The sequence below is a fragment of the Emys orbicularis genome, chromosome 14 (genome assembly GCF_028017835.1).
Source record: "Emys orbicularis isolate rEmyOrb1 chromosome 14, rEmyOrb1.hap1, whole genome shotgun sequence".
Taxonomy (NCBI): domain Eukaryota; kingdom Metazoa; phylum Chordata; order Testudines; family Emydidae; genus Emys; species Emys orbicularis.
The window spans coordinates 19,823,611-19,837,059 of record NC_088696.1 but is presented as its reverse complement, the minus strand read 5'-3'; the positions used below and the strand labels follow the sequence as shown (position 1 = coordinate 19,837,059).

General features: G+C 39.7%; 1 protein-coding gene across 2 annotated transcripts in view; it reads right to left on the bottom strand.

The window, feature by feature from the left end:
• PEPD (peptidase D) overlaps window positions 1–13,449 on the bottom strand; it is a 220,681-nt gene that overhangs the window by 195,237 nt on the left and 11,995 nt on the right. The gene's annotated exons all lie outside the window — the stretch shown is intronic.

Below are 13,449 nucleotides of genomic sequence, written 5' to 3'. Positions count from 1 at the left end.
ATTTCCTAATTTTGTCGGGTTTCAGTGCCAGGAGAAAAAGAAGTCTCTTGCATACAAGTATGCAGCTTTACTCTGTTGATTTAGATAGATTTCAAGAGTAAGATGGATTTTTGAGAAGCCATTAACCAAGCAGAATTCAAAAAGGAATTGAACTGAAGGTCAAATGTTCAACCTGATGGGTTTGATTGAAAAAGGCGAAGTAATCGAATCTGCAACTTTAGCCAAGTCTTCTTGATTACTAGAGTGGTTGAGCCCACTCATATGCAAGAGGAGATGATACAAGATGCAGGACTCCCTAAACACAGAGATTACTTAAAAACAATACAATTCTATAAACAATTTCTGGGCTCTGTTAGCCTGTAGTGCTCAGGGAATTAGAAATAATGCATTAAGGACTATTTCACACCTCAGACTACAATTCTGTCTGGCCCTGACATTGACCAAACACTATAATGTGATTGTTCAGCTGGTGCAAGACAAATTGGCAGTCTCAATACTGTTGCTACTAGACTCTTCACATCACAAGAGTATCATCATCATAAATGGCACTCTTGGACTAAATATATATGAAGCCTGAACTACCCTCTCACTGCTAGAGTTGGTGCCTCCACTACACGGTAGAAGCACATTGGCAGGGTAGCCTTCAGAAGCTTGCACTGTTGTTGCCCAAATTGTGCCACTTTGAGAATAAAGGATTTTACTGTACTGAGATGGCAATCATGCAACTATACAAGTACTACACTGAAAATATTATATCTTTTAATTTCTCAGTTCCAGGATATTTATGAAAGCCAGGATCTCAGGACTGCATGTAGAGAGCTGTAGAAGACAGAACATTAAAAATTACACTGGTCTACAATTTTTGAGAAGTCGACTGCTTCAGAGATAAAATGTGCTATTTATTATGTATTTTGATGTGCTGAATTCAAATATGACAATTAAAACAACTGATTGGCTACTGTTTCTAAGATATTTAAGTTTTTACATTTTATGTCTATGTATATTGTGTAGATAGAGTTTTAATCATAAATTGTAAACCTAGGTCTTTTCATGTGTTTATGGTTGCTATACATGATAATATTTCACCTGTCCTGTTTACGTAACACTTTAAAAATCAGCAAAAGAGTTATATAAATAAAATTTATTATGAAACAAAAGGCAAAAAACTATTATGTACATAGTTTAGTCCTATTCAGTGTCTACTCGGCGCTTCTTGGCTTGTCTCTTGTATTCATTAAATGGAGCATCTCTTGTCACTGTCCAGCAATAGTCTGCAAGCATTGATGGGCTCCGTTTGCCCTGATAGCGTTTCTCCATTGTTGCAATGTCCTGGTGAAATCGCTCGCCGTGCTCGTCGCTCACTGCTCCGCAGTTCGGTGGAAAAAAATCTAGATGAGAGTGCAAAAAATTTATCTTTAGTGACATGTTGCAACCAAGGCTTTTGTATGCCTTGAGGAGGTTTTCCACCAACAACCTGTAGTTGTCTGCCTTGTTGTTTCCGAGAAAATTTATTGCCACTAACTGGAAGGCTTTCCATGCCGTCTTTTCCTTGCCACGCAGTGCATGGTCAAATGCATCATCTCGAAGAAGTTCACGAATCTGAGGACCAGCAAAGACACCTTCCTTTATCTTAGCTTCGCTTAACCTTGGAAATTTTCCATGGAGGTACTTGAAAGCTGCTTGTGTTTTGTCAATGGCCTTGACAAAGTTCTTCATCAGACCCAGCTTGATGTGTAAGGGTGGTAACAAAATCTTCCTTGATTCAACAAGTGGTGGATGCGGAACACTTTTCCTCCCAGGCTCCAGTGACTGTCGGAGTGGCCAATCTTTCTTGATGTAGTGGGAATCTCTTGCACGACTATCCCATTCGCAGAGAAAACAGCAGTACTTTGTGTATCCAGTCTGCAGACCAAGCAAGAGAGCAACAACCTTCAAATCGCCACAAAGCTGCCACTGATGTTGGTCATAGTTTATGCACTTCAAAAGTTGTTTCATGTTGTCATAGGTTTCCTTCATATGGACTGCATGAGCAACTGGAATTGATGGCAAAACAGCTTTAAGACTCGTCTTCGATGAATCAATGAACAGTCTCCACTCATCTGGATCGTGAACGATGTTGAGGGCTGCCATCACACCATCGATGTTGTTGCAGGCTACAAGATCACCTTCCATGAAGAAGAATGGGACAAGATCCTTTTGACGGTCACGGAACATGGAAACCCTAACATCACCTGCCAGGAGATTCCACTGCTGTAGTCTGGAGCCCAACAGCTCTGCCTTACTCTTGGGTAGTTCCAAATCCCTGACAAGGTCATTCAGTTCACCTGGTGTTATGAGGTGTGGTTCAGAGGAGGAGGATGGGAGAAAATGTGGGTCCTGTGACATTGATGGTTCAGGACCAGAAGTTTCATCCTCTTCCTCGTCTGACTCAAGTGAGAATGATTCTGGTGCATCAGGAACCGGCAGTCCTTCTCCGTGGGGTACTGGGCGTATAGCTGATGGACTGTTTGGATAATGCACAGTCCACTTTTTCTTCTTTGACACACCTTTCCCAACTGGAGGCACCATGCAGAAGTAACAATTGCTGGTATGATCTGTTGGCTCTCTCCAAATCATTGGCACTGCAAAAGGCATAGATTTCCTTTTCCTGTTCAACCACTGGCGAAGATTTGTTGCACAAGTGTTGCAGCATATGTGTGGAGCCCACCTCTTGTCCTGATCTCCAATTTTGCAGTCAAAAGGCTTTCTTAACCATAGTGGTTATACTGCACTTTTGTGATACAAAAGTCACTTCACCACAAACATAGCAGAAGTTATCTGCACTGTTCACACAAGTACGAGGCATCTCTGCTCACTTTGGCTAAACAGAAATGTGTCCCTTTGCAAAAATCAAACACTGACAAATAAGAGAGCACGACACTGTATGATTTCTAGAGCTGATATAGGGCAATTTGTTCAGCAGAGTGATGTAAGCTTTGTTATGATTGCATCATCCATGACTTCTAGGAATAACATGATGCAATTCATATCATGTATGACGCAATACCAGCTTCAGATTGCATCATTCATTGTTTTGCCTAAAAAGCAAGTACTGTCCAAACCCAGTCATAGATTTATTCATAGATCCAGTCAGAGATGTATTTTAGTCATTTCTGGTTTAAATTGAGATCCCTTCCCTTTATAACTCACTTATCCTCCACCATTCCCAAGTCAAGGGTCGTATATACTGACCCAATAGCATATCTTGAAAACTAGAGCCAATCAACAATTTTAAGCATCATTTTCGTTCTCAGTGACCCAGAATTAGTAAAGTTTGACTACATTTATTTCAGAAGCATTTTGGCTGTACAGCAGTGAATTGAACAACAAGATTGGCAAACAGGCACAATTTTGAGAAAAAGTGACATCTTAACAGTGCTACAAGCATGTTATTAGGAGACTGTTGACTTGTTTGAGCCCTGTATTTGATGGACTTTAAAAAATAGCTATACATTGAAGATATTTTCTGGATTTTATTTAGAAAAAAATTCCACCACAAAACCAAAACCACTGTTTTGGTGTGTCCTCTCCCGAGTGCATTGCAGCAGTTTCAAGTATTGTCAGAACACACATCTGTCATCTTCAGTTGTGCTAGTATACAAAGAAATAGCATTCTGTACTTTTGCAGTGATTTTCAGAGGTGTCCAAAGAGCTTTAAAAGGAGCGGGTCTCATTTCCCCATCATACAATAAGAGAATTAAGGCACAAAGAAGTTAAAATAACTTGCCCAAGGCCACAATGAGTCATTGAGCAGAGAATAAGAACAGAATTAAGACCAACCCAATGCCTTATCTACTGGCCCACGCTTTCTCTCTGACAATCAGATGAGGTTTGAGAATTTCTGATGTATAAGCAACAGGGTCGGGGGGAAGGGGAGTTCAGAAGAGAGCTCAGATGTTCAAAACTCTAAAATTACAAGAGCAAAAGTGGGGACACCATGGAATGTAGTGTCCTAAAAGAATTCTACTGCACTATTACACACATTGGATCTCATCTGCTTTTCCATTCTAGGTTTGCCTCTGTTTGTTCTACACCCCCACAACCAACCAAGCAGGCAGATTTTCCCCTGTTCATTCATATTGCAATGTCTTCTCTCACCTTGCAATGTTCACTTTGTAAAAGTTACGGTTATCACAGCTTGGGGCAACTGTACCTGCATTTCCCTTCAGTGGCCTAGCAAAGGCTCCAGCTCCCCAGCTATTGCCTCCCTTGGGTGGACACACGCGTCATTTGATTCTTACCAGGGTATGTCCAGGATGCACAGTTCCCTGCCTTCACTGTGTATTTCCCAGCAAAAACAATCTGCTGAAATAGGCCTGCTTGCTTTCTCTTCAGAGACTGATAATAGAGTGATTGCTACAGGTAAGTTACTACACAGACTTTCTACTCAAGCCTACTTTATTCTTACTGTAAAAATCACTATTAAGAAACTAACAGTAAAATAGCCTACATGCATACTAATAAGCTTACCAGATATCACCCCACCCTAGGGGTTTCTTTGTGGATTACAAATTCATCACAGCTTCCCCTCACAACAAGCACACAGTCTTATGAGGCCTCAATAGGCCAACTCCATGGACCAAGGGTGCTGTCTGTCTGTTTGCTAGATCAGGAAGAAGGCCCTGAGTCAGTTTAAAATCCAGGCTTCTATCCAAAAGGCTTTTTTTGGTCTTTTGGTCTCTGGAGGTGGTGCAGAATCTTTCTGGAGCACTCATGTAAAATCCCCTATGGGCATTTCTTTGACTGCAACTGACCTTCCAGATAACAGCTTTTGAATCTTTGAACAAAAAACAGATGGCATGCCTGCTCAAAAGAAAACTAGGACTTGGTGATACTGCTGAGATGTGATTAGGAGCTTATTGCACTGTACTATATATTCCTTGTAGTATTTATAACGTTAATATATAAAATAAATACTTGGTGGGTTTAAGAACATTCTCTTGGCACCAGAGGCCCGTATAATACATACTTATGCAAGAATTTCAACTTTCTGTTGTGGTGGATTAAATCATAGCAAGATTATTAAAAAAAAACAAACTCCAGCGCAAACACCATTAAGTAGATTTAGTTACTTTAGGGTTAAATTCATTCTCCTCCACATCTGAAGAAGAGAGCTTTAACATTTACTAAAATTGCATATTCAGGTATTTCTACATGCTCCTAGAACTTGTAAATTCAGCGTATATCTGGCAAGTCTTGCTCATGCAAGTAGTCTCACCAAAGTTAGTGATGGAAAAATAATGACAAAAGTTGCAGTTACCAACCTTTTTCAATTAGAAATACATAACAAAGACGTTTAAACAATTAGTAGGGAAGGAAAGTCCTGTACAAATAACTATTGATTACAAAAACTGATAAAAGAGATACTTGGAAAATGTGAGCATGTAATGTGGACTGGCAGACTTGTACATAGCTGGCATATTAAGAGAGTCAGCCAATGAAGTTCCTGTACCATTGACAATTTTTGAGAAGTCAGAGAATTAGGAAGGGACTTGCAGATTAGAGAAATGCAATTATCATCAAATGTGGCAAGAGCAATCCTGACAATTATCATAATGTAAATCAAATGAACTACTGGAACAAAGGTATGGAAGGCAGGTGTGGAAATTACTACACTTAGGGAGAAGAATAGAATAATGAGGAATAAGCAGCATGAGGGTTTACACAGAACAAATCTTGCCAGACAAATGTGATTGCTTTTCTGGATAGTCCCAAACACATTCCATTTTAGGGAGAAACTTAGAAAGCACTAATGCGGAAAGAGACTCAGGGGTGAGCCAGCAATTTAGTTTGGAATGCAATACCAAAATACACATAAAGTGCAATTTTGGGCCACACACAGAGAGTACTATATTACAGAGGCGGCCACCGTCTGCATAAAGCATTGGTATGGCCATACCTGAAAAACTGTATTCGATTTGAAAAACCCATATAAAGAAGAAGAAGAAGAGGAGCAATGGTCACCTTTAAAGCCACTGAACACCTATCTGTTGAAAGAGCTGGGGGAAGGCAGCTTAATTTGCACAGTGCCTGCTTACTGTAAGCTTTGCCTTGCTGAAGCCAGAACCTAAGACTGCACTGGAAATAACGGAGTTCAACAGTGATTGAAATGAATAATACCATGGCATAAGAAGATAAACGTGCAACACCAGTTTTCCGGGGAGGTTACTCATTTACCATACTGCATGTCATTTAACAGGAGAAGCACAGTCAACTCAAGCCACACAAGTCAACAACTTCCACCCTAGAAAGAAACATCATTTGAGAAAGCGATACCACAGCTCTATACTATAATTACAATCCCCACACACAAACCCACAGTAAGAACAGTAAAGGTGAGGCAGTGCAGTCTTGACAGGACTTGGAGATCTGAATCCTAATCTCCAGTCTTCCACTTACTCGCTGTTTGGCATTCAGCGGTCACCTGAACTGCCATTTTCAGAGTGGCAGTAGGTGCTGAGCATTTCTGAAAAAATCAGCCACAAGCTGTCTCAAGTTCAGAACCCAAAACCATAGGCTGATTTTGGCTTTAACCTGTTAGGCAATGGTGAAAGTGATAAAGTGATGTGCTCATTAGGGTGTTGGATTAACGTTTGTACCATGCTCTGAAGATAAAACTTTTTTATATAAAAGTGTTCATTCACAAATAATATTTGTGCTGTAAGGTAGCTACCAGTCAAGCATAGCTTCTCCATGAAGATGTTACTTAAAATGGAATGCAGAGTTAGATTAATGCCTCCACCGCTAAGCAACCCAATGATATATTTCAGTTTCTAAAAACATATGAAACTGTGTATAAATATTTGCTCAGTCCCCATTTAATATACATTTCTTCAATTAAAAGAAAGCATGAAAGAGTTAAAGTATTTTTATTTTCACTAAAAACTGTTCTTTATATGGCAAGGCAATTAAGTTATTTTGGCATGTGCTGCACATAAAGCAGCTGTTGTACAGTATATTTCACTTTACAAAATATCTTTAATCAGTGCAGTGACTAGTTCTGTCATTTATAATTAAGGCAAGGAAAATGGCAGGTGCAGCATTAATTAGTAAAATTGAAGTCTCTGCAAGATATGCAGTCATACTAACTTAATCCTCTCGAAGTATAAAAACAAAACATGCTAATGGCTTTGCATCACATAATCTTGGAAATACATTATTAAAAAATGCTAGTGTATTTCCATTTTTGTAACCCATATATTTTTCTTGACTTTATGAAATATCTTGCTAGGAAAATGAGAAGAGGAGGAACAGATACTTCTCAAAAGCAAGACATTTCTCTAAAACATCCTAGAAGAATTTCTCTGCCATCCAAACACCAAGAAGGAGGTTGAATCAAAAGTATTATATAAAATGGCTCTCCTCAGTTGATACCCAGAACAGATCCTTCAGCCAAGGAAGAGACCATCTAAACACTAGGGAAACTGCTCATACTCAGTTCCCATATTATTAAGAGCCTAACTGCCATATAAATAGTTCTATCACTTTAAGATTTGCAGTGGACCCGTAAGTCCTATAGGTACCCTCAAAAGAACAAGATTATCCTGTAGCTGTCATCTTGGAATTATTCCTTATGAAAAATGTTCCCTGCCCACTTTTGCAGTCAGGAGATATTTGAACTCATCAACAATCAAAGTATTTCTTCAGTTCATATAATCACAAAATCATAAATATAGGGCTGGAAGTGACCTGGGGAAATCAAGTCCAGCCCCCTATGCTGAGGCAGGATCAAGTAAACCTAGACAGTCTCTGACAGGTGTTTATCAAACCTGTTCTTAAAAAAAAAAAAAAAAAAAAAAAAAAACCACACACCCTTCAGTGATGGAGATTCCACAACCTCCTTTGGAAGCCAGAGCTTAACTACACTTATAGTTAGAAAGCTTTTCCTAATATCTAACCCAGGGGTCGGCAACATTCGGCACGTGGCTCGCTAGGGTAAGCACCCTAGCAGGCCGGGCCAATTTATTTACCTGCTGACGCGGCAGGTTCGGCCGATCGCGGCCTCCACTCACCGCGGTTCGCCGTCCCGGGCCAATGGGGGCGGCAGGAAGCCGCAGCCAGCACATCCCTCGGCCCGCGCCGCTTCCCGCCGCCCCCATTGGCCCGGGACGGCGAACCGCGGCGAGTGGGGGCCGCGATCGGCGGAATCTGCCACGTCAGCAGGTAAATAAACTGGCCCGGCCCGCTAGGGTACTTACCCTGGCGAGCCGCGTGCCGAACGTTGCCGACCCCTGATCTAACCTAAATCTCCCTTGCTGCAGATTTAGTCTTTTGCTTCTTGTCCTACCTTCGGTAGACATGCAAAACAAATTGATCACGGTCCTCTTTATAACAGCCCTTAACATATTTGAAGATCTAATTACCTTTCATGTTAAGCTTGACTACTCTCACCTGGAGAACTTTATCTCCACCATCCAATTGATACTTGAGCATTGTGTTGGGTCTTCTCAAGTTTTCAGGCTCATTAAACTGAACTCTACTAGTCCTTGCCTCCTGCCTTCATTAGATACTATTTGTTGTATTTTAACTCTGCCTCATATGGGGTTACGTCTCCATTAGAGCTTTGTATCATCACTTCAACTGTTAATTGATATTGCATTAGCAGTCAGAAAGCTCACTGGCTTAAAGATAAGCAAAACAGTCAATGAAAAAAAAACCTGCAGCTGGTGAGATCAAGATTGCAATAGTCATGATCATATTTGTAATCTAACACTCTGTCCATCTGTAAGCAAATTCTCTCTGTGACACTCTGTCTTTGGCCAAAATAAAATCATAAAAATAAAAAAGTTCAGTAGACCCATTTTTGAAAGATCCACTGGCCAATCTGCAGAATTTACTTAACAGCTCTCTATACATGTAATTGTGTGTGTTTCCTTAGATGTGCAGCAAAAAGGAAATTTAATTGCCTCAAAAATTAGATAGAACTACAGAAAATTAACAGTTAAACAGGATCTTACGAACAACTGATAACAATCCTTTAACATTTATACAGAGAACTCTTAAAACTCACTCATGCTATCTGTTTGTATCAAGACAGAAATGCATAGAGAAAACTTCCCACATCTACCTTATATAAAAATAAAAAACAATGCAACAAATACATTAAAATCCTTTTGCACTATGAACTGGGAGACTTGATGCTACAGACACATCTAAGACTGCAGAATACTGTACAACAAGGATAAAAGCAATCTGCATTGCTCTGATGTTAAATAACAGTTTCCTCAGTGGGTTGAGAGTACCTTTTGCATCTGCATGCAAGAGAACTTCCAAGGCTAACCACGTTAGATAAATAAAAATGGGATGGAAGGCAAACTAATTTGCTGTTTTTCTTTCAAAACTAATTTTAACTTAAAACTGAGACTTCAGGGGACGAACTAAACCTCAACACAGTGCGGTACCTCCTGCCAACTAGCTTATGAAGCAGGAATTCTGACTCACAAATGAGTCATTCATCCATCTTTCTGACAAGTAGTAAAGGGACATGACAATGGCTGACAAAACAAAACAAGAATCAAACAAAGGGATTCAGTAAGGATAGGGAGAGGAGTCTGGAAAACAAAGATACCAGTGATGATAAAATTATTCTAATATACATTGCAAGGAGAGAATTACAACAAAACTCAGTTTTACCAAAATCTTTGATGCAAGAAACCTATAATTCACAAACAAATTGATGATGAATGCCTCACAACATTAGACTGAGAAGGCTATAATATGTACATTACAAAGGAATAACACTTGATGGGGAAATACAATATGACAAGATGGATACTGGATAAATTTAGAAGGCCTTTCTTTCAGATCAGACATTCATGATCAGTGTGGGCAGCAAGCAGCATATCTCAACTAGCATAAAAGAACCAAGGAGGAGGTAGTAAAGCTTTATCTACAACAGGCAAATAGCCTACACTGGGAATAGAGTTTATGGTGTACTTGTGGGAGTTAAGTAGCATCTACACTTTGCCAGACAGGTGCACCTTTTCTACTAGAACATTTCTGATAATAATATTCCACTCTAAAGTGATCATAAACAATTTCAGTTCCAAGGTAGCTTTAAGACAATAATAGTCACATAATCTCTCTCAGAAGACAGCAGACATGCCCTGCCATATGGTCTATCTAATAGTTCAGCACATGGGATTGGCTGCAACTGTATTCCTCAAAATTAGCATTAAAATAAAGGTAATAGCTTCAGTTAGAAACAATCCAATTTGAGATCACAACAAAATTAGAAACAGTCAGATTCTGAAATGTTGTAGGGGCCAAAAGCTTTATAACTTATTAGACACAGGATAAATATAATTAAGATTCTGAAAAAGTAAATGAATATAAAAGGACCACTTTCTCAAGGGCTATGGTATTGAGCAATTTTTACTATAAAAGTGAACTGAAACAACAGGATCTGGAAAGAGAATTGCTTATGTCCTACAAGAAAGAGCTACAAACTTAATCTTCTAATCGTTCGGTGGTTAAGACACTGGTCGGGGACACAGAAGACTGAGGTTCAGCTCCGCTAGAGACCTCCTTTTCTGACTTTGACCCTGCAAAAACTTACTCACAGGCTTAAAGTCATGGACATGTGTAACTCCATGGACTACCACAGGACCAAACACACAAGTAAAATTAAGCATATTCTCTTTCTGTGCCTTAGTAAAATGAGTTTAAATATTTCCCTACCTCACAAGGATGTTGTGAGGATAATATCATTAATGTTGAACTGATCAGATGTATGGTGATAGTCTCCAGGCCAGAACCTCAAAGCATTGAAAACTGAAGTTTTTTTAAATAAAGCACTATATACACACCTATGAGCTATATACTACAGATGAACACCTATTTGCAACTAAGCATTGTGAAAAATGAGGGCAGTAGCTGCATTAACCATCATGCATTCTATAAACAGATTTCTATATATCTGTGGGTTTGATGGATTAGGTTGCTAGTTAAGGGTTAAAATCAAACCTTTTGGGTTGCAGAAACCAAATGAATGACTGCAGATAACCTTATTTGATTGGTTCCCAAATGGACAATACTTTGAATCTACTATTGGGAAACCACAGCCTATCCCTTCTGAAGAAATATATAAACCGTTTTGCCCAGGCATAGGGTCCCAAGTCAGGTCTTTGGAACAGATAAAAGTCAGCCTGTGAGCTGAGGAGAGACACTCACTGAACTGGGGAAGTCAGACTCTCAAGGTGGCAGGAGTTGCAGGGGGCATCCTGTCTCCCCCAGCCCCAAAGCTTGGGGCAGCCTGGATTAAAGAGAACCTACCTAAACTGGCAAGGAAAGGTTGGGTTTAGGTAAGAAATACATATATAGGGTTTAATCGTTATAACTTTGCTTAAGTTTCTATGAACCAATAAATCATATTTGTTTTTGAAGAAGCTGTCCTGAATCACTGCTAAAGTTTACCCTGGGAGCTTGTGACCCGAACCCAGCTGGGCCAGCTGAGGTAGATACAGTGGTAAATGGGGGAGTTGTAGCCTTGTGATACAGTCTAAAGTCAGGTGAACTGGGGGTTGCACTCAATAGTACAGGTGTAGGCCTGTCACTTGGAAGAAGTGCCCATGGTGGGGGGAGAGGGAGGGGAGAATCACAAGTACAGCTCATCCCTGAACCATAACAAGCATTTTGGGAAACTAAGATTCAGAAGACTGAAACAGGATATGGATCTGAAGAGGGAAAACTGATTAAGAAGTAAACAAAAGACAAGAGCTCTTGATTCTTTAATATGCAAAAATCCTTGTTAAGTAAGAATCAAAAGTGCCTAGATGATTTTGCGAGTTGATGAAGCATCAGTTTAGGATTTGATCCAAGGAGAAAGGCTTGTTTGCAAATCTGGGCATTAGCAATTTCAGCATCCACACACTTCCAGCGCTCTGTTCATAAGCCTACGGGTTTTATAACACCCAAGTCACTTTAGCAAAGTTTGCAAAAGGTTTACCAAAAAAGTACTGCATAGTAATATGCCAGAGCACAAGCTTTCTGGCTGGATGTGATTTATTCAATAATGCAGAGTTAATGGAAGGTCTTGAGGGCTTAAGTTGAGAATCAGGTTTAAAAAGGGGAAAAGGAGGCTCTTAAAAAAGAAGTCTCCTGCCTCCTGGCTTAGCAAGATTCAAAAAGTAATTGGACATTTGTACAGATATCCAGAATTGTCATAATGGATTACAACAGTTTTGGAAGGGATATCAAACCTGATGTTTCAGGTCTTAAACCAAGCTCTAATTATTAGATATTGGGAGAAGACCTAATTTGAAGGGTCGATTAACCCACATCTGCGCAGTGAGGGGTTCTTACACTTTCCTTTGAGGAATCTGGCACCAGCCATTGTCAGAGACAGAATATGTATTAGATGGACCTCGGGTCTGACAAATCCTATGTTCCCAATGACGAGACAGCCTCAGGAGAATGGAGAAAAACCATTGCAAGGATGCAGATTCATTCATCAATCTCCTGCTTCACAACAGATGGGAATTGTTACCAGAATTTACCCATCAGAAAGTGCATATATGCATACATTAAGTAGCATGTATGTACACACAAACTACCGAGTTAGTTCTATAATCTGGTAAAATGCCTTGCTATTGATATATTTTGTTATATTTTCTTAAATGTCAGGGCATGGGGGAAGGGAAGAGGAGGGCTGCACCATAACCCTTAAAAATAAAGAACTTGTTACCTAACAGAGTTTTGGAAGAATCATTTTAAACCAACTTGAAAACTACACCACCACCATCAATTTAAAACACAATCCTGAATTTCTTAAGTTAATGAGAGATACAGATGTTCAATAAATTCAAGATGAGGCCTTTAATAAGACAAATTTAATCTGCCCTAATAATACTTGAGGGTCCAAGCCTCAATGCTGTACCAGGCAGAAGGTGCTCAGTGCTTCAGAGGATCCGCTTACTTGGGTACTTTATTTATACAGGCAGCATCATGATATTTTCATTTGGTTTTATTTTGTTCTTACAATTGATTGAAGTGCAAGCAGGTCAAGTGACTTACCAAAGGTCACATGGCATGTCAGTGGCTCAACCAGGATTATCAGAGATTGGGACAATAAGAGTTTAAACTGATGTACAATCAATATAAAATCCTAAGTGATCTTTTGATTAAATATATTATTAGAATGTATATAAAATGAGCTGCATTCAGCTTAGTTCAGTTCTTGTCAAATCTAGTGAATGCTTCATAGACTATCCCATAACAAAAATGTCAGTTGCTAGCAGTCTCAGCAGGGAATCCAAGAACCGAGTGGGGTAATGAAGACTGAACTTTCTTCTTACCATTAGAAGTGGTCCTCCCAAGTCAGGGTTGAGGTAAATTGGCAAGGCAGCCTAAGAAAGCTTGCTGTACAGTTTTCCTTGTTCTGTGTTTAAACCAGGGCCGGCTCTAGGCACC